General features: G+C 39.9%; 1 protein-coding gene and 1 pseudogene across 1 annotated transcript in view; both read right to left on the bottom strand.

Moving 5' to 3' along the window:
• The window catches only part of LOC139375942 (gamma-interferon-inducible lysosomal thiol reductase-like), a 135,046-nt gene that overhangs the window by 17,702 nt on the left and 97,547 nt on the right, over positions 1 to 19,797 (bottom strand). The window lies entirely within an intron of this gene.
• The window catches only part of LOC139375939 (phosphatidylinositol 3-kinase regulatory subunit gamma-like), a 44,559-nt pseudogene continuing 37,347 nt past the window's right edge, over positions 12,586 to 19,797 (bottom strand).

Below are 19,797 nucleotides of genomic sequence, written 5' to 3'. Positions count from 1 at the left end.
TCAGTGCCTCTTTGCTTGACATCATGGGAAAATCAAAATAAATCAGCCAAGACCTCAGAAAAAGAATTGTAGACCTCCACAAGTCTGGTTCATCCTTGGGAGCAATTTCCAAACGCCTAAAGGTACCGTTTTCATTTGTACAAACAATAGCACGAAAGTATTAACACTATGGGACCACGCAGCTGTCATACCACTCAAGAAGGAGACGCGTTCTGTCTCCTAGAGATGAACACACTTTGGTGCGAAAAGTGCAGATCAATCCCAGAACAACAGCAAAGGACCTTGTGAAGATGCTGGAGGAAACAGGTACAAAAGTATCTATATCCACAGTAAAACGAGTCCTATATCGACATAAACTGAAAGGCAGCTCAGCAAGGAAGAAGCCACTGTTCCAAAACCGCCATAAAAAACTCAGACTACGGTTTGCAACTGCACATGGGGACAAAGATTGTACTTTTTGGAGAAATATCCTCTGGTCTGATGAAACAAACATTGACCTGTTTGGCCATAATGACCATTGTTATGTTTGGAGGAAAAGGGGGAGGCTTGCAAGTCGAAGAACACCATCCCAACCGTGAAGCACAGGGGTGGCAGCATCATGTTGTGGGTGTGCTTTGCTGCAGGAGGGACTGGTGCACTTCACAAAATAGATGGCATCATGAGGGAGACAAATTATGTGGATATATTGAAGCAACATCTCAAAACATCAGTCAGGAAGTTAAAGCTTGGTCGCAAATGGGTCTTCCAAACGGACAATGACCCCAAGCATACTTCCAAAGTTGTGGCAAAATGCTTAAGGACAACAAAGTCAAGGTATTGGAGTGGCCATCACGAAGCCCTGACCTCAATCCCATAGAACATTTGTGGGCAGAACTGAAAAAGCATGTGTGAGCAAGGAGGCCTAAGAACCTGACTCAGTTACACCAGCTCTGTCAGGAGGAATGGGCCAAAATTCACCCAACTTATTGTGGGAAGCTTGTGGAAGGTTACCTAAAACGTTTGACCCAAGTTAAACAATGTAAAGGCAATGCTATCAAATACTAATTGAGTGTATGTAAACTTCTGACCCACTGGGAATATGATGAAAGAAATAAAAGCTGAAATAAGTAATTCTCTCTACTATTATTCTGACGTTTCACATTCTTAAAATAAAGTGGTGATCCTAACTGACCTAAAACAGGGACTTTTTACTAGGATTGAATGTCAGGAATTGTGAAAAACCTAGTTTAAATGTGATTGGCTAAGGTTTATGTAAACTTCTGACTTCAAGTGTATATATGTATGTATGTATATATGGATATATGTATAAATGTTTATATATGCATATGTATATGTATGGGTGTGTATGTATATGGATATATATTTACCAAAAGAAGATATGAGGGATTGGAAATTATGCAGACAATTACATTGTTGGAAGCAACAATCTTTCCGCAATATTAAGCTGATCCACCCCTAAAATATTTTTTAAAATACATACCATACAAAACATAACATACCATACTAATTGGAGTGTCCAGGATTTACATTTACTATGTTACGTTTACCCCTGAGTCCAGGTTAAGATCTTGGAAGTTCCCTTATATTATCAGTAACCATGCTTCTGTTCCTCATTCCTTGTTCCTCGTACCACCCAACTGGTTTTAATCAGCGTCATGGCGTCATGAGCAATGCACACAACAGCAAAACAAGTAATACGCTTAATTTCTTGTGAAAGATGAACCAAGTGTCATGGGATTTTTTAGGACTGTCCTATAATATCCAGAGCAAACAAACAGGACAGGAGGATCACTTTACGATGACGGCAGTTGACTGTCTACTTTTCTGTATAGCCGGTTCTCCTTTAAGAGTTGATTGTAGCCCGGGTGGCGGTCTGTTTCTGATCCCTTGCAACTCCTTATAGAATTGTCATGCCAAACATCAAGATCATGTTTGGCATGACAATGAGTGACAAATAGATCAGGGACCAGGCTACATCTATTGTGGTCTGGGAAGAAACACAGGCAATATTGTACGCAACAAAGCTGCATGATGTGTTCTGTATAAACAGTTCTCACAAAGTGCCCAGATCCTGATGCCTAACACCCTGGAAGAGCCTAGGAAATGCATGCTTCAATGAAAAGCAAACTGAGTTTAGCTTTTTTCCACCCACTTTCAACAGAGTGAACATCAAGTAATAACAAATATGTATTTTTTGTTGGAAGTGATCCTTCAGCAATTCGGTTCAAATGCAGTGCGTGTTTGATTGATTCCAACCCTCAGTGTGTACAGTGCCTAGTGGAAGTTTACAACCTCCTTGCACAGCCTTCACGTATTGCTGCCTTAAAATTTAATCTAAAAAGGGATTCAATTATATTTATTTTCTTACAGATCTACACAACCTAGGGGAGAGGGGGGTAAGTCATGCCAAGGGTCAGTTGAGCCACCCCTTGTTTCTATGGAAACATACACAAAATGAATCATGTGACTAAATATTTAGAGATCATAATTTCATGGAGTGAAGGAGGAAATCACATGGAAAAAGTGGGAAGCAAGTTAGGTCCCCAAAAATGATTTTCACAAAGTCAAATGAATGTATAGTGTTAAGAGGTTTCATGATGCTTGTAACTAAATCAAAGTAGATAGTTAAGACTGTTTAATACATTTGTTGGGGTCTCTATAAGCTACAAAATGAGGTCCTAAACCTACCATGAAAGTGCCTCCTTGTAGCGGAGTGGGCTAATATAGTCAAAATTGTTGCTTTGGGGTAAATTGTGCCAATATCGACATTTGACCAGAGGCAAGTTGAGCCGATGGCTCCACATACCCCATAGAAATGATGGTTACATTTGGTCAGTAATATGCATAGTATTTTTGCAATTTGTCATGCAGATGAACTCAAGATTTTTCAAAGGTGGTGATAATATTTAATCAACCACAGAATTGTGTAGATCTTACCCCAATCGACCTCAACCTTGTTCCTAGTCTTAATTTACCACAGACCTGGGAAAGTTATGCCAAGAGACCATGTTGTTTTGGACAAACTATGTTTTTAAAACTGTTATCTTTACATACGTTCTCATTATTTCCAGGAAACACAACATCCTGAAATATGTAGATATCTTTGTCTGAAAGAATACTACATTTCTCTTGACGTGGTGATGCCGAATGTAAAAAAAAAAAAATGTCTCAACATACCCCACTCTCCCCTACTCCACCTTTTCAAAGTGAAAGAAAATTATAGGACATTCTCAAATTAATAAAAAATAAAGATGCATTGATTGTGTATGTCTTCACACCCCAGAGTTAATACCTGGTGGAAGCACCTTCGGCAGCCATTACAGCTGTGAATCATTTTGAATAAGATTCTACCAACCTTGTTCAACTCTTAGGGCAACATACTGAGTGTTCAAAACAGTAGGCACAGCTCCTCTTTCCATGACATAGACTTGACCAGGTGAATGCTATGATCCCTTATTGAGGTCCCCTGATACATCCCCTTAAATTAGTGTAGAGGAAGGGGGGGAGACAGGTTAAAGAAGGATTTTAAACCTTGAGACATGGATTGTGTATGTGTGTCATTCAGAGGGTGAATGGGCATGACAAAAGATTTATGTACCTTTGAACGGGGAATGGTAGTAGGTGCCAGGCGCACCAGTTTAAGTGTGCCAAGAATTGCAATGCTGCTGGGTTGTTCATGCTCAACAGTTTCCCTTGTGTATCAAGAATGGTCCACCCCCGAAAGGACATCCAGCCAACTTAACGACTGTGGGAAGCTTTTTTAAATTTTTAAAATTATTTTACCAGCTATCTGAGCAGCTGCAGCTGTACATAGCCCATCTGTAAATAGCCCACCCAATCTACACATCTCATCCCCATATAGTTTTTTATTGACTTTTCTGCTCTTTTGTACACTAGTATTTCTACTTGCACATCATCATCTGCTCATCTATCACTCCAGTGTTAATTTGCTAAACCTTACCTCCTCACGCCATTTGCACACACTGTATATAGACTTTCTTTTTTTTCTATTGTGTTATTGACTGTATGCTTGTTTATTCAATGTGTAACTCTATGTTGTTGTTTGTGTCACACTGCTTTGCTTTATCTTGGCCAGGTCACAGTTGTAAATGAGAACTTGTTCTCAACTACCTTACCTGGTTAAATAAAGGTGTTCTCAACTTGCCTACCTGGTTAAATAAAGGTGTTCTCAACTAGCCTACCTGGTTAAATAAAGGTGTTCTCAACTAGCCTACCTGGTTAAATAAAGGTGTTCTCAACTAGCCTACCTGGTTAAATAAAGGTGTTCTCAACTAGCCTACCTGGTTAAATAAAGGTGAAATACTTATTTTCCACCATAATTTGCAAATAAATTCATTAAAAATCCTACAATGTGATTTTCTGGATTTTTTTTCTCATTTTGTCTGTCATAGTTGAAGTGTACTACCTATGATGAAAATTACAGGCCTCTCATCTTTTTAAGTGGGAGAACTTGCACAATTGGTGGCTGACTAAATACTTTTTTGCCCCACTGTATATGCATAGTCACTTTAACCATACCTACATGTACATACTACCTCAATAAGCCTGACAAACCAGTGTCTGTATAAAGCCTTGCTACTGTTATTTTCAAATGTATTTTTACTGTTGTTTTATTTCTTTACCCACACACACACACACACACACACACACACACACACACACACACACACACACACACACACACACACACACACACACACACACACACACACACACACACACACACACACCACACACACACACACCTTTTTTTCCCGCACTATTGGTTAGAGCCTGTAAGTAAGCATTTCACTGTTGTATTCGGCGCATTTGACAAATAAACTGATTTGATTTGAAACCCTCTGTATTTTCAAGTGTTGCGGTTGGCGACATCATGTTATGTGTATGCTTGTCATTGGCAGGGACAAGGATAAAAATAAATATGAAAGGAGCAAACTGAGTCTTCAGTTCAGACTTACATTTGCTAAAAAAAAATGACCGGAACAAGGTTTCAATATTGCTGTTCATCAATGATTCCCAACCATTTCTACAGAGCTTAGGCAATTTTGACAAAACCAATGGAAATACAGTTGCCCTAAGTTGGTAGAATCTTATTCAAAATTATTCACAGCTGTAATGGCTGCCAAAGGTGCTTCCATCAAGTATTGACTGGGGTGTGAAGACATACACAATCAAGAAATGTTTTGTATTTGTAATTAATTAGGAAATGTTTCTATCATTTACTTTCACTCTGAAAATGTGGAGTAGCAAATCATAATGAAATGTAAATCCATTTTTAGATACAATTTTAAGGCAACAAAATGTGAAGACTGTGCAATGGGTGTATAAACTTTCACTAGGCACTGTGTACAACAACAACAAAAAAATGTCTCCCTCATGTGGTTGAAATTCAATACTGACTGCGTCACAAGTCAGCCTCAGCACGAAGTCCACCAGCCTTCAACTGACAGGAATTAAAATGGAATTGACCCCAACTGACAGGAAGCTGGGGAGGGGATGAGGGCTCATAATGACTGGAATAAAGTGAATGGAATGGTACAAACACAAGGAAATTGTGTATGTGTGATGTGTCAGTGCCATTCCATTCGTTCCATTTCAGCCATTACTAGGAAACCGTCCTCCCGAATTAAGGTTCCAACAGCTACCTGTGCTGCAGCTCTATCCCCATTTATTCTCATCATAGGTTTGACTGAACTCATGGCTACATGTCAAACTTACTGAAAGAATACACATGGAGACCTCTTTCTTTTTCTTACATATTTTATTATTTTTTTTTTTAAATCATTGCATCATCCTAAGGAAAGAACCGTACAGAAGTAAGAGTACCTGTTTGAGACAACTCCGAAGCAAGCTGTACACAGAAAACAAAATAACAAATGTTGCATCTGAATTATCTAAGACAGACTGGAAAAAGATGAGAAGAAGAATAATCTTCCATACATAAAGATTGTGCACACCACAACCAGGAGAGAAGACTCCCACTGGTTCACCAACAGTGCTCCCTCTGAGTTCAATTGCACTTTGGTGTAGAGTAGCTTTATCAGACAGTCTGGTTCATGTCCATTTTACCGTTTTGAAAAAAGGGGAAAACATGACGCCAAATCTCGCTACAATAAGAATCATATTATCACACTGTACTTTGATTTCTCCAAAGCAAATAAAGGCTTGTCAAAATGTACTGTACCGGACGTGCATTCTACAACTGTCACATGATCACAAACACCACCTAGGATGAAATCTACATTGAAGGGTTCCAGAGATTAGATAACAGAAGTAAATGAAAGCATCATTTTAATTGAGTCTGTTTTGAATGACAGAGAGCAAGTCAACGAATGTACTGCATTTCTCCATCTTAGTGAGACGAGGATGACCTCTTAGTGCAAAATCGAAACCCATGCCTCTTCTCATTTCCAATTTCCAAATTAAAATGTACTAGTTGGCTAAACCTCTCTCTCACTCTTGAAAAGCAGTCTGAAAACTAAAGCCTCCCAAATCATCTATGGTGTAATCTACAGCCAAAACCTAACTTGAGATTTGCGACTAACTCCAAAAAATGAATGTATTATTATAATAATTTTTTTAATCGCCCATTGACATCAATGCACGATGTGCAAAAACGCTAAATTAAGATTGTCTAAAGTTAGGATTTGCGTCATCGATATGTGTCAGAAACATTTATTCTAATGTCAAAATTTACAACAAAGTGTAAATAGGATAATTTTTGTCACAGGGTCAGTCTGGTCTAAAATGGAGTTTGGAACATCCGTGTGTCACAACAGGTAAATTAATGTTGGGTTTTGATTCGACGCTGTCCATTTACCCACTAACATGGGATGAATAACTGCTGTGATTTCTCTCTATCCAATAGCATAGACAGTAAGGCAGACGTGCTCAGCAGCTCAGACTTTGTTAACGTAAGACAATGCGTCTCTGATTTTTTAAACTTGAGAAATACTGCACCAAACACCTTAGTCAGATTTCTAATTTAGCAACTAAAACATCCTCGGCCAAAAAGTCTAAATGAATGACAGATTTCTTCTTATCCTAGATTCATTCTGGGATTTTGAGGAGGGGAAATAGGCTTCCAGTGTCTAATGGGGGACAAACATTATTAACCAAATGAGGAATCGGTCAGGAAACACACCTCCAAGACTGAAATCTACTTTTTGTCATGAGAAACAGAAAAACACATGCCAATCGGCCTGTTCAGCATCTCCTTAATGATTCTAAGCCACCCAGGGACCATTCTGCCCTGGGTGCCTTTAAAAAAAAAATAATAATATGTCGATTTTGTTCTAAGCAGACGATGGTAACAATTCTTCTTTTGTCATATTGAGGGAGCACTGTTTGACAAGTAAACAACAACATCTAAACAAAAGAATAAGCAGTCATAACATCTTCAAGTTTAAAATGACAGAGGAAAGAAATAAATCAAATCAATCGATCAGTCATTTTTAGTGACAGACTGATTGATTCTCAAACGCATACTTGCTATTTGGTTAATTAGATATCGTAAACATTTGTACTTTTCTGTATGGAGGAAAATATTCAAGCTAGCTTATTTGATAGATTCTGTACGGTTATCATTAACAAACAAAAACAAACAAAACAAACCAAAACAAACACTTGGACAGACAAATCAATTAGCTTAAAAGCCTAATTAAAAACAAACCCTACTCAGGCACCTTAAAGGAACACTTTCTAATGCCATCATTGTTCCATGTACAAAGGTCTGTTATTCTCCGAAGGAGTGTTTCTGATCCATTTACATTTGTACCTTAACTATTGTTGTTGGCAACATGTTTGGATGGTATAAAGTATGTGTTTTCTAGTGCATTTGGGGGGGACTTTATCCAATGATTAATAAATGCCCCGCTCTTCGAATTAAACATTATTTTCATACCACCTCAAACACTCCCCTGGTGAAACTTTCAAACTGCCTCCTTTTGCTAAATAAAAAACACAACCAGAATCTCAAACTGAGAATACATGTTCATGTCAAAATAAAAAATAATTGCCACCATGATCTGAAATAAATGAAAATAAAAAAGGTGCTTTCCCCATTCTATGGACAAAGCAGATCTGTATAGGAAACTATTTTCTGCTCAGAAAAACTATCTTATCATCTTAAAAATACACAGGCTGTAGTCTAGATAGCAGCTAGTCCCAGTGTTGGTCAGCTCTGTTGTCACCACCCGTGGTAGGATAGTAACAATGGAGCTTTGCTGAAAGACACTGGTGTCAAGGCTACTGATAATCTCGACTCAGACTTGATACAAACACATATGTGTGAGTTGGTTAAATGGGGCCAAGGTTGACCAATCAGTATGATATCATCATGGACAACTAGATTGAGAGCTGCATTTTAAACATAGATGAGCCTGCCTCCTCTTCATTATAATTATTGTGGGTCAATTAAAATCAATAGAACCACAATCAAAAAAGAAGGAAAGCTTGCTGTTGATTATGATAAAGCTCAGTTTCTGGAAACTAGATATCACTTGGCCCACTGATGAAATGCTGATGTGGCACGTCAATAGACGTGTTACCATCTAAGCTCTGATTAAGTTAGCTTCTGTTTCTGATCCGTTTCCAGCATAATTAAATCAGAATATATAACCCAAAAACAATATGTCAAGATATATTTCAATATATTTTTTCCAAATATGATTCAAACCTAAATATTCATCAAACGTAATAAATGTTAATTACTTGTATTCAGTAAATGATATGGTAGAAGTATGATACCTTATTACAAGTATTTTGTACCAGAGATAAGCAATAATGGGTAATTCATCTGATCATTTTGGAGGGTGCTTGGACACATGCTGTTTCACGATAACAGGGTAAAGGACAATTCAAAGCAACTTCTGCTCCAAGTCAAAGCACAACAATGGTCAACTCACCCTCATCCCTCTTCCGCAATCCAATCTCATTGGGCACGACCACTGAAACACGATCACTGCACAAATGTTAACATTAATGTTAATGCAAGTGACGTTAATGTGACTCCATGACATTCATATAGCATTAAAGAGCTGAGGACCGACCAATTATACCGATTGCATATTAGCTAGCTTCCCTTTCATTTGGTTTGAAACGGGTCACCCATTTTCAAATGGGAAATGGGTAGGCCTGACACAATCAAAACCAGACACGGAACACAGTTTTATAGTATATACAGTTAAACAATTGAATCATGAAAAACAGCAATAATGGACATTAGTCCCTCTTGCCTCAATGTCAATTTCAAAACAGGTTCAGAATACAGGCTACTATTTCAAAGTTTGTCATGCCTCCACCCTATGTATTGTGTAAGGGGACAACAACATTTTTTTTTCACTTTGATTCACAAAGAAAGTCAGATAAAACATCCCCGACATGAGACACTTAATAAAAAAACACTATGATGGCTTACTGAGCTTCACTGACACGGTTTAGGATTCATTCATACTTTGTAGACCTAGACACACTCAATTAAGGAGTGTGGAAAAGGAAAGAGCACATTCACAAAATGATGGTCCAACGGACTGTAAATAAATACGTCAGTAGCTGGGTAAACTGGATCTGAATTCACAGGGTATTGATGTGAAAACACAGAAATACTGCATGCATTCAATTGAGTGCTTATCGAATGAGATTCGGCTTATTAAACAAAACGCGGTGTTGGGCTACGACTGTGTATTCACATTTCTATCCACTCTAGGTTTGATTCAATATACAACAAACCCCAAAGGAAACTGCCTCGCTCACTGAAGAGCACCAAGCAATAGCCCCAGTCACAAAAAAAAACAAAGAGAAGCATAACTAAACAAACAACCTCCATAACTTGCAACACACACACACACACACACACACACACACACACACACACTAAAGGAAAGACGATAACTATGCTCATTTGTCAGTTCTCTTCAGGGGTTGACATTAGTTGCCTGGCTACTCAGACTCCTTGCTCCAGCCAAACGGTATGCCACACCCCCGGACATTAGTTTCTTACGCAATACCTCCCCGACCCGTCACCGAATGCAAATATATTCAGGGCCACCTGATTGGTCCAGAAACCGATGGGTTGGGCCAGAGCCAGAACACGTGGGTAAAGCGGCGGTTTGAAAATTCGTCATTGGCTTTGACACTAATTGGTTAATCGCTGATTACTTTATTTTGCACAACTCCCCTCACCACAAATGACTTCAATGATGGTAGTCTCGGACTAAAGCATGTAGTGAACAACAGAGAAGTGGAAGAATTTAGTGCGGGTCGTCAGGCTATGACATTGGCAAATGCTTTTTAAACAAAGACTACAGTACACTGTGGCTCTGTCTACAGGAGAGAAGCTCTTCTGACATAAAGACAAGAGCTAAGTAACGCAGACAGAGAAGGCACTTCTTAACTTTGTGATTCACACTCTTTTATATCCCTCTCAAGACACCCAACTAATGTCACTGAGTTTAATTCTTGTCTAGTCTTCTGGCCAGAACTGTGCAAAGCACCATTAAACAGTACCAATGTATTTATCCTTAACATAATTTTTGTCTCCAACCAACATTTGTACCATCTAATTTCCCATAACTAATTAACCAATCCACTTGAATGACTGTTCAATTGCAATATTTACGCATCATACTTAATCTGTATTACCAAAAGAGCGAGAATAAATCACACTTTGAGCAAATGATCATGTTTTAGAACTGCCCAAAAAGGAGTGGCCATCATTCTACAAATGTTCTCAACGAATCTAAACGCAGCACTTAACAGTCACCAAACTTAAATCCTCGATATCCTCAGTTTCATTACATGATGTTTCTTTAAAAGGGAAAATCCATTCAATTAAATTGTTTAGATTTCTTTCTGTTGATACAGTCCTAAAATGTTTTGGGACTGTATCAAGTGGACTAATGAAAAAATATATACCAAAGATAGTTTGGGTGGATTTTCACTTTAAGTCAAGAATCAACCTTCAAATTTTGGCTGAAGTGTATTCGCACAAACAAAGTCTATGCTATGGAAAAGGAATAGAAGCATTGGCAGAGTAAGTCCCTGAAGCCACACAACAAAAGTACTGCTCAGTACCCGTGGAGGGATTCACTCGACAGCGAGTGTGTCTGTAAATCTCCATGTATTCTTATTCACTTACTATTGTTTGTGCATTATACTGGTCTACGACATGAGACGTACACACTTAAAACAGCACGAGTACTAGGGCTAGTGTCTAGGTACTATCCAAAAGAAGGATTTACATGCATTCTGTACTTATAGAAAATCTCTCGAACCTCCGTGGTCATGCTCAAAACGGATCAGATATTTTATTTGCTACATGAAAGACATCCTTCATTTGGCTCAAGTTTAGCTGGATACTGTGCATCCTCCAGCAGTTTCCCCTGCGGGGGGACACAGTTGGAAAGGAAAGCATTCAATACTTTCTGTTTGCATGGTTACGTACAGCAAATACAGCTTTTAGACTGACAGTCACACTGCCTGTTACTGTCTGTAGATATATGGGTCATATAACGTTAATCTGGGGTTTTTCTTATGTACAACAATGTTCTACAGCTCTGTGAATCAAGCTTGTGTCAAATTAAAACAACAGTCAAGCTCAAAGAGGAAGTACTGTGAGTAGTAGTAACGCTGTGACAAAAGCAAACGCTTGTGAGAAGAACATTGTACTAGACAGGCTTCCTAGAGACCAAGCCATACAGCACCGAGAGTTAAGATCCAATAGATTGATGCTCTGTGAGTATATTCACGTAGAAATAAAAACACCAAGAATACTAACAGTAATACCATAGTCAATCATGGCTACAGGCTACAGTATAAAAGAAAGCACTGGAAGCAGAGTTGGGGTCAATTCCATTTGAATTCCACTCAATTCAGAAAGTATATTCAATTCCAATGTAAAATGTTCCTCATTGAAAAGCATTAAATATCATTGGAATTGGCATTTCAGTGTACTTCCTGAAATGACTGGAATATAAATGGAATAGACCCCAATCCTGACTAGAACAGAAATGTAGAAATGAGCTTGGAGGGATTTCTCCACTAGCCATGATTAAATGAAAAAGGGAAACTTGAATCCCTTTAGAAACTGTATTCATCAATACACTATATATTTGATCTATTGTGAATATCATCTATATATTCACAATACACCAAATATATCACATCTCTTTTCATAAAGAATTTACATCTTACAACAAACTGGAGGAGAGCCCACGGCAGTTTCATGGAAATTGGACTTAAAAAACAATATATATATATATATATATATATATATATATATATATATATATATATTTCTAAAGCTGTAGTTTGCTCTCCCTCCCAGCACCACCCCACCCACCCCACAGTCCCCTTCTTTCCCAACACAGGCTTGTGGTCAATCAAGGCTCTCTATGGCACTTAAGCAAGCTTTTTATAGAATCTAACAGTTTGACCCTCCACCCCAGCCCTCCTTTTCAGCACCATGCATCTGAAAGCTGGCATCAACTTCCCTTCCCCCAAAACTCTATTCTACATCCAGTATCTTTACGCTCCAGCTTCCCGACTCTCTCCTTTCCTCTCTCATTCCCTCTTGCTCTTCTAACTATGGTCTGAAAGCGTATATCATAACTGTGTGCTTATGTTGTTTTTCGTCTACGAACACGTCTATGTTTTTTGTCTCATGTTTACTGTGGCTGGTACTGTAGTACATAGTGTGCTTGATTTGCCATGCTTTAGAAGCTCTGGTCTCCATTGGGGGTCGTCATGCCATGCTGCCCCTCATCTGGGGTGCTGCTGCTAGGTCTGGGTGAGGACCGGGTAGGCCAGGGTTACATTCAGCTGGTCGTTGTGTTGGACCAGGGACTCGTGCTTGTAGTGGAGCACCAGGTCCTTCAGGGAGCCGTAAAGGTTGTAGGGCTCGGCGAAGCCATAGCCTTTGTCCGTCTTGTAGATGACGCAGTGTTTGGCGTCGCCATCCACACTGGGGAAGACAGAGAGATTACAGTTTTATGCAAACAAACAGAAGGTCAAATGTCAAATGTTTCCTTAGTAATTAAAAACAAAAACAACATTTTAGGTTATACGTTAGGGTTGGTCTGAAGCCAAAAAATAAAGGAAATTCACAATCATCACAAGCCCCAACTTCACCCATGCGCTATTAAGGTTTTCCAGGGCACAGCTTTGACCTACTCTACACTGTAAAAAACATCCCTTTGTTTTTACGGTAACTTACTGGCAGCCAGTTACCTGTAAGTTACTGTAAAAAGGGTACAATATATTATGTAAAATTACAAAGCAAGTGTAAAGTTTAAAATGTACTGTTAAACCAACGTTTCAATGGAATTTAAGGTAGAATACTGTACTTTTTATTTTTCACAATAACTTACAGGTAACTGTCTGACAATAAGTTACTGTAAAAACAACATAATTGTTTTTACAGTGCAGTAGCTATGTGGGTCTCCCCTTTGTTGTCTACTGGTGTCCCCTTAAATCAATGGCACAGTGTACAATTGTCATTTGAGGGGATGCCAACAACATTACTTAAAATTGGCAAGTAAGAAAAGGGATAAAGTATGCGGTTTTAGTTACAACCACATACTATATTCCTACTTGCCAATTTTTCAATAGATCTACCCATCAATGAACAATCTTAGCTCTTTCGACTGACACAAAAGGCCATGTAACACATTGAAATAAACACTCACACTACAGAGCAGGCATAGGAGCCCTTCTGCGTCTGGCTCTCTCGGATGAGGAAGGTGCCATCACACTTGTCCCTCAACAGCTCCTCTGCCTGGGTGCGCTTGATGTCGCCCATGTACCAGGTGCCGTCGTCGTGGTGGGGCGAGCCTTCGTCCTCCTCCACCAGCCAGTAGGAGCTGTAGGAGGGAGATAAAAAAAGAAAACAGATTTAACCTTTATTTAACCAGGTAGGCAAGTTGAGAACACCTTTATTTAACCAGGTAGGCAAGTTGAGAACACCTTTATTTAACCAGGTAGGCTAGTTGAGAACACCTTTATTTAACCAGGTAGGCTAGTTGAGAACACCTTTATTTAACCAGGTAGGCTAGTTGAGAACACCTTTATTTAACCAGGTAGGCTAGTTGAGAACACCTTTATTTAACCAGGTAGGCAAGTTGAGAACACCTTTATTTAACCAGGTAGGCTAGTTGAGAACACCTTTATTTAACCAGGTAGGCAAGTTGAGAACACCTTTATTTAACCAGGTAGGCTAGTTGAGAACAAGTTCTCATTTACAACTGCAACCCGGCTAAGATAAAGCAAAGCAGTGCGACACAAACAACAACACAGAGTTACACATGGAATAAACAAGCGCACAGTCAATAACACAGTTGAAAAAAAGAAAGTCTATATACAGTGTGTGCATATGGTGTGAGGTTGGCAATAAATAGGCCATAGTAGCGAAGTAGTTACAATTTAGCAAATTAACACTGGAGTGATAGATGAGCAGATGATGATGTGCAAGTAGAGATACTGGTGTGCAAAAGAGCAGAAAAGTAACTAAAAACAATATGGGGATGAGGTAGGTAGAGGTTGGCTAGTTACAGATGGACTATGTACAGCTGCAGCGATCGGTTAGCTGCTCAGATAGCTGATGTTTAAAGTTAGTGAGGGAAATAAAAGTCTCTAGATTCAGCGATTTTTGCAATTTGTTCCAGTCACTGGCAGCAGAGAACTGGAAGGAAAAGCGGCCAAAGGAGGTGTTGGCCCTATGGGACTCCCAATCATGGCCGGATGTGATGCAGCCTGGATTCAAACCAGGGAATGCAGTGACGCCTCTTGCACTGAGATGCAGTGCCTTAGACCGCTGCGCCACTCGGGAGCCCTAAAGATGGGGGGGTTAATGACTCATCGTCTTACTGGATGTCTTTCTAAATCCTTTATAACAGTTTTAGGTTTATTATTAGATGTATTTTGGTGCTGCAGACATTTGGGGAGATGGTGCAGAGTTTAAAAGCCTTTGGCCTTTTAGGGAAAGACAACATGATCATTGTCAGTGTGCAGAATTGGTTGCAATTATGTAACTATGTCATTTTATAAAATGTATTTTTACAACCAGAATATGACATAAATTTCACGTCAATACAGAATACAAGGCAACAGTTTCAAATTCAACATTTACAGATGGTTAGATGTGTAAATGCCAGATGGGCTGGTTAATTTTTAGCCTATTACGGCCTGTCCAGCAACTTTTTTTTAGCAAAATTATAATGGGGGTAAAATGGGCGGGTGTATTAGAAATGCCAGAGCCAATTTCTGGTTCCAGTCCGCTCCTGCCCATGTACGTAGCTCTTAACAAGCGATCTAATCACGTGCCAAACATTCCTTCTTCATCACTTACTCTTCTGCCTCGTTCTTTATGCCCAGCCATTCATTAATCTTCTTCTGCCTGGTCCCCTTCTGTGTCAACCACCTGCAAGACCAAAGAAAGAGAATTTGACTCCATTCCTCTTCAATTCATTTCACACATAGAAAAGAATAAGAAGCATAACATAGCATTGTATAGCATAGCATCGCATAGCATTGTATAGCCTAGCATTGTATAGCCACCCAACCAACATGTCCAGGTGGGGAGCAACGGCTCTACATCTTAGCTGGTACACATTTGGGTTGACCTTTTGGGCAAGACATGGAAAAACCGAGTGTATATAGTCAGGGTCTGTCTATGGGACCCAGTTGGGCCTACTACCAGGGTCGCACATGGGAAAACCCATGTGGACTATAACATAGGTCCCAAATGGGCCCTTTACCATTTATAAAGGGGTTATCTGGTGTGAATATGGCCAGGGATTGTCTCTGGGACCCCGTTGGGCATAGCACCTGGGTCATGCATTAGAAAACCTGTCTATGGAGAAAACCTCTGTGGGTTATAGTGTGGGTCCAAAATGGGCCCTGAATACTTTTTTAATGCGCTGTAAAAACGCCAACTAATGAAATGTAGAGAAGCTAAAATAACAAAGTTGTGTCAACATTTTCATGTTCGTGCGGGTTTAATTGTTTAATTGATATCATGCTGGTGAAATTCCTCTCAACATAATGTTTGCCTGAAAAGCCATTAGCTAGTGCGTGCTGTCATAATTTCTTTAAAGACTCATGCACATTCAATATTTTGAGGAGCAAGGGCATATGACGGAACTTCAAAATTCAGCCGCTAAACCAAAGACTGTACAGTAAACATTGGGGTTCTAACTCCATGTCAAGTCAAGACAACGGGAGCTGGGAATCTACAAAGTGATTTGACCGGTAAGTGGAATGGACTATATGTTATGTTTTTTGTGTGGTTAGCTAGCTAATCAGTTTTGGTATTTTCTGATGTTGCCTAGCTGCAGACTTGTTATAACTAACGCTAGCTAGCTAGCTAGCTAGCTAATGTTTGGCATTGTTTCTAGTAAGCTAGCTAACGCTATGTTTCCAACTCAAGACGAGCTGAAACAATGTGGCTAGCTAGCTCAAAAATCCTCCTTGTTGTCGAGGTAGCTATCTAGCACCGTCACAAACATACTGGGCCTTGGTTTATTGTTGAGCTAGTTCCTGTCAGTGGTGCCAACTCTCAGTAAGGAAAGTAGCTATTGGCTGTCCTAAAAGCTGCTAAATGATGTCATCGCCTAATTTGCATAATTGGCCATGTGCATGTAATTGTGATGGACGCTGTAGGAGAGAGGGATAACGTTGTGGGAGAGACAAAAGTGAGTAAAAAACACCCTAAATATGTTTAGAACTACAAATGAGCAAGCTGCAGAGAGTGAACAAGAACCAGATATTGAGGCCATACTCCTCCTTCAGCACTTTATGGACCCCATTGTTAATCCCCGTCATAATAGAGGCATTGTCAGTCCCTATCCCCAGGAGTTTCTCTTTTTTAAGAAAACACATCTCGAGGAAAGCCACAACAGCACAGGCTTTAGATTTGGCATCTCCTCCCTCCAACTCAACAAGCCCCAGAAAAGTTGATACAATTGTCTACTTGGTGTCACTAAAGTACCTTATCACAACCCCTGGTACTTAGAAACACTTACATCCGTGGACTCATCGAGGAGGAGGCTGAAATGCTGGTCACCCACATCTGCGACCAACTTTTTCAGAAAGTATGGTGCTAGAACACCATTAATCATTTCTGTGCACTTTGAAGTGGGTAGCAGCAGTGGATTCTGAGAAAGCAGCTCTACATACTTCTCCAATGTGATCACATGCCGGCATGGAACAGTGTTATAGCTAATGCCATGGTGGCTTCAGACTTTATTGCAGAGTCAATTTTTTAAACCATAAATGGCAGCTTGTTTTGGGTGGAACTGTTATAAGGCTTTGCATTTTGAGTATGTTTTTGAGTTGTCATGTGTATTTTAACATCACTAAGTTTGGCGTAGAAATCAGCCTTACAATACAGGCAGTACGCCCGTGTATCATCTCCAATAAACAGCTTCAACCAGCCTTAGAATTCAGGGTTTGATTCCCACCCCTTTCTGTATTTTTGAGTGTACAGTTTAGACTGAGACATGATGAGCTAGCCAGCTAGATGTTTAGCTTATGTCACAGAGAGGCACACACACAGTGGATAAGGTGAGTAAGTGACTGAGGCAGTGTGAGTCAAATGCAGTGATTTATTTATGTGCAGTGATTTATTTTAGACAAAGAACATTTTACATTTACATCCCGCCCTGAATATAAGCCAGGGCGGGATCAGCCAGCGACGGCTTCCCGCATGCGCGATTCATTTGCAGTCTGGACGCGGAGGGGTGAACATCTCCTGCTCTGACTGCAGCTGGGAGGGACTGCTGTGTGAGGACTGGGCCGCCTGTGACTTCTTTGGGACGGGGATGGGGCCCACAGCAACACCCGCTGCTCGTTGAGAAGAGTAAGAACGATACGTGCTTTCACATCAGTCTCCAAAAGTCTCCAATAACACCAGAAAAAGTTGCTAGATTTGTCACTAGTCGATTTTTTAAAAATGTGTCGCTACAGGGGTCTGAACAGTTGCTAAATATAGCGACAAAGTCGCTAAGTTGGCAACACTGATTACTGTTAGCTAGCTCGTTTTGCATGGGAGCCAACAAAAATGGCTTGCTTGCTGAACAAGCTTGCGTTAGTAGTAAAGAAACACTCATGACATGTTTGAACCACTGAGTTGACTATGTCGTTTTTTGTGAGTGTACATTTCTCAGTAGCTAATTATACTGCCCTCGCTGTATTTATCGTCTGTTGGCTTATTCGGTCCAAGTTTCAAGCCATGTTAATTGCTACCCAGGCAAGTAGAATCTGAATCAGAATGACGGCTGCCATTTGTCAGAATGCTGATGAATTGTTCAGGAATTGCTTGGCAAATAATTTGTGATTCACATGCTGTAATATCCTGGGAATGTATTATTTTTAAGGAATCAAGTATTTTGTTGATTGGAATCAATTTAAGGACTCAAGTGTTTTTTGTGGAATTTGTAATAAAATGAAACTGAAATGAGAAATTTGGCCTCCTACACTAACTGAACTAAAATGAATACCATGTGTAATTATTGAGCTAGATAAAATCGGCTTGTTAGAAAAGACTGTCCAGAAAACATATTCTGAATGGTCCAAAATATTAAAGAGTCTTCCAAATGAAAAACAAATAAGATTACTGTAGCCCTGTAAAAATGGTAAGGGGTCCACTTGGCTGCATTTACACAAGCAGCCCAATTCTGATCTTGCCCAATTATTGGCAAAAGTGCTGATCTGATCTGGAAAAAATAAACAGAATTGAACTGCCTGTGTAAATGCAGCCATAAGGACCCATGTTGTAGCCTACGTGGGTTTTTTCCATGTCTGTCCCAAAAGGTTAACCCAACTAGGTTCTAGCTAAGAGTCCTGTAAGGGCTGGGATAGTATAGCATCGTACAGCATAGCGTTTTCTTACACCAGGTACTGGTCCCTGATCTTTCTTAGCTGCATGAGGTCTGGTTTCAGGCTGTTCATCCTCTTGTCAATCTCTCTGTTGTCGGTTGCCTGCTGTTTCAGGTCCTGCTCCAGCTTCCTCTTGCTGTCGTGTATCTCTGTCACCCGAGACTTCAGACGCTCCGAGTTGCTCTGGATCCTGAAGTGAGTGGGAAAAAAGCTCAATAACAGTTTTTGCTCTGGGGTTCATTTGTAGTGGTCTGGTTTGGTTTGACTGTTCTTTACAATACATTGACTGAATGTTGTTTTAAAATGGTCTTAAAATACATGCTACATACATAGTAGGTACTAGTTTGATACAGGCTGTGGTATAAATACCCATGTCACTATGAATAGGCAAAATGCTTACTTCTGGATCTCTTTGTCGTTGCCTTCACGTCGGAACTTCTCGATGGTCTCTTTGCTGTAGCGCTCCTGAGTCTCACACTGCTCTTCGAAGATCTTGATGGTCTCGTTGAAGGCCTCGATGGCTGTGCGCTTCATCTGGAGCTCCTGACAGAGACACAAACGGGATCACCTCATGACAGTTAGGAGGCATGTGATTTTCCATCATGCCATTTTCACGGAAGGATACAAAAAAGGAAGGAAGGATACAAAAAAGACAAATACAAGACAAATCGTTTTGTGACAGAGCTTGAGAGGGGTGGTCCAGAAGTCAGTAGTGTGGACTAATAGTCTCTATACAGTATAGTAAAGCAATAAGGCCCGTGGAGGTGTGGTATATGGCCAATATATTACAGCTAAGGGCTGTTCTTAAGCACGATGCAATGCAGAGTGCCAGGATACAGCCCTTAGCTGTGGCATATTGCCAATATATCACAAACCCCTGAGGTGCCTTATTGCTATTATAAA

Source organism: Oncorhynchus clarkii, chromosome 20 (assembly GCF_045791955.1).
Source record: "Oncorhynchus clarkii lewisi isolate Uvic-CL-2024 chromosome 20, UVic_Ocla_1.0, whole genome shotgun sequence".
NCBI lineage: Eukaryota > Metazoa > Chordata > Actinopteri > Salmoniformes > Salmonidae > Oncorhynchus > Oncorhynchus clarkii.
Note: the sequence above shows the minus strand (reverse complement) of the source record. Positions and strands in the feature narration are given on the sequence as shown.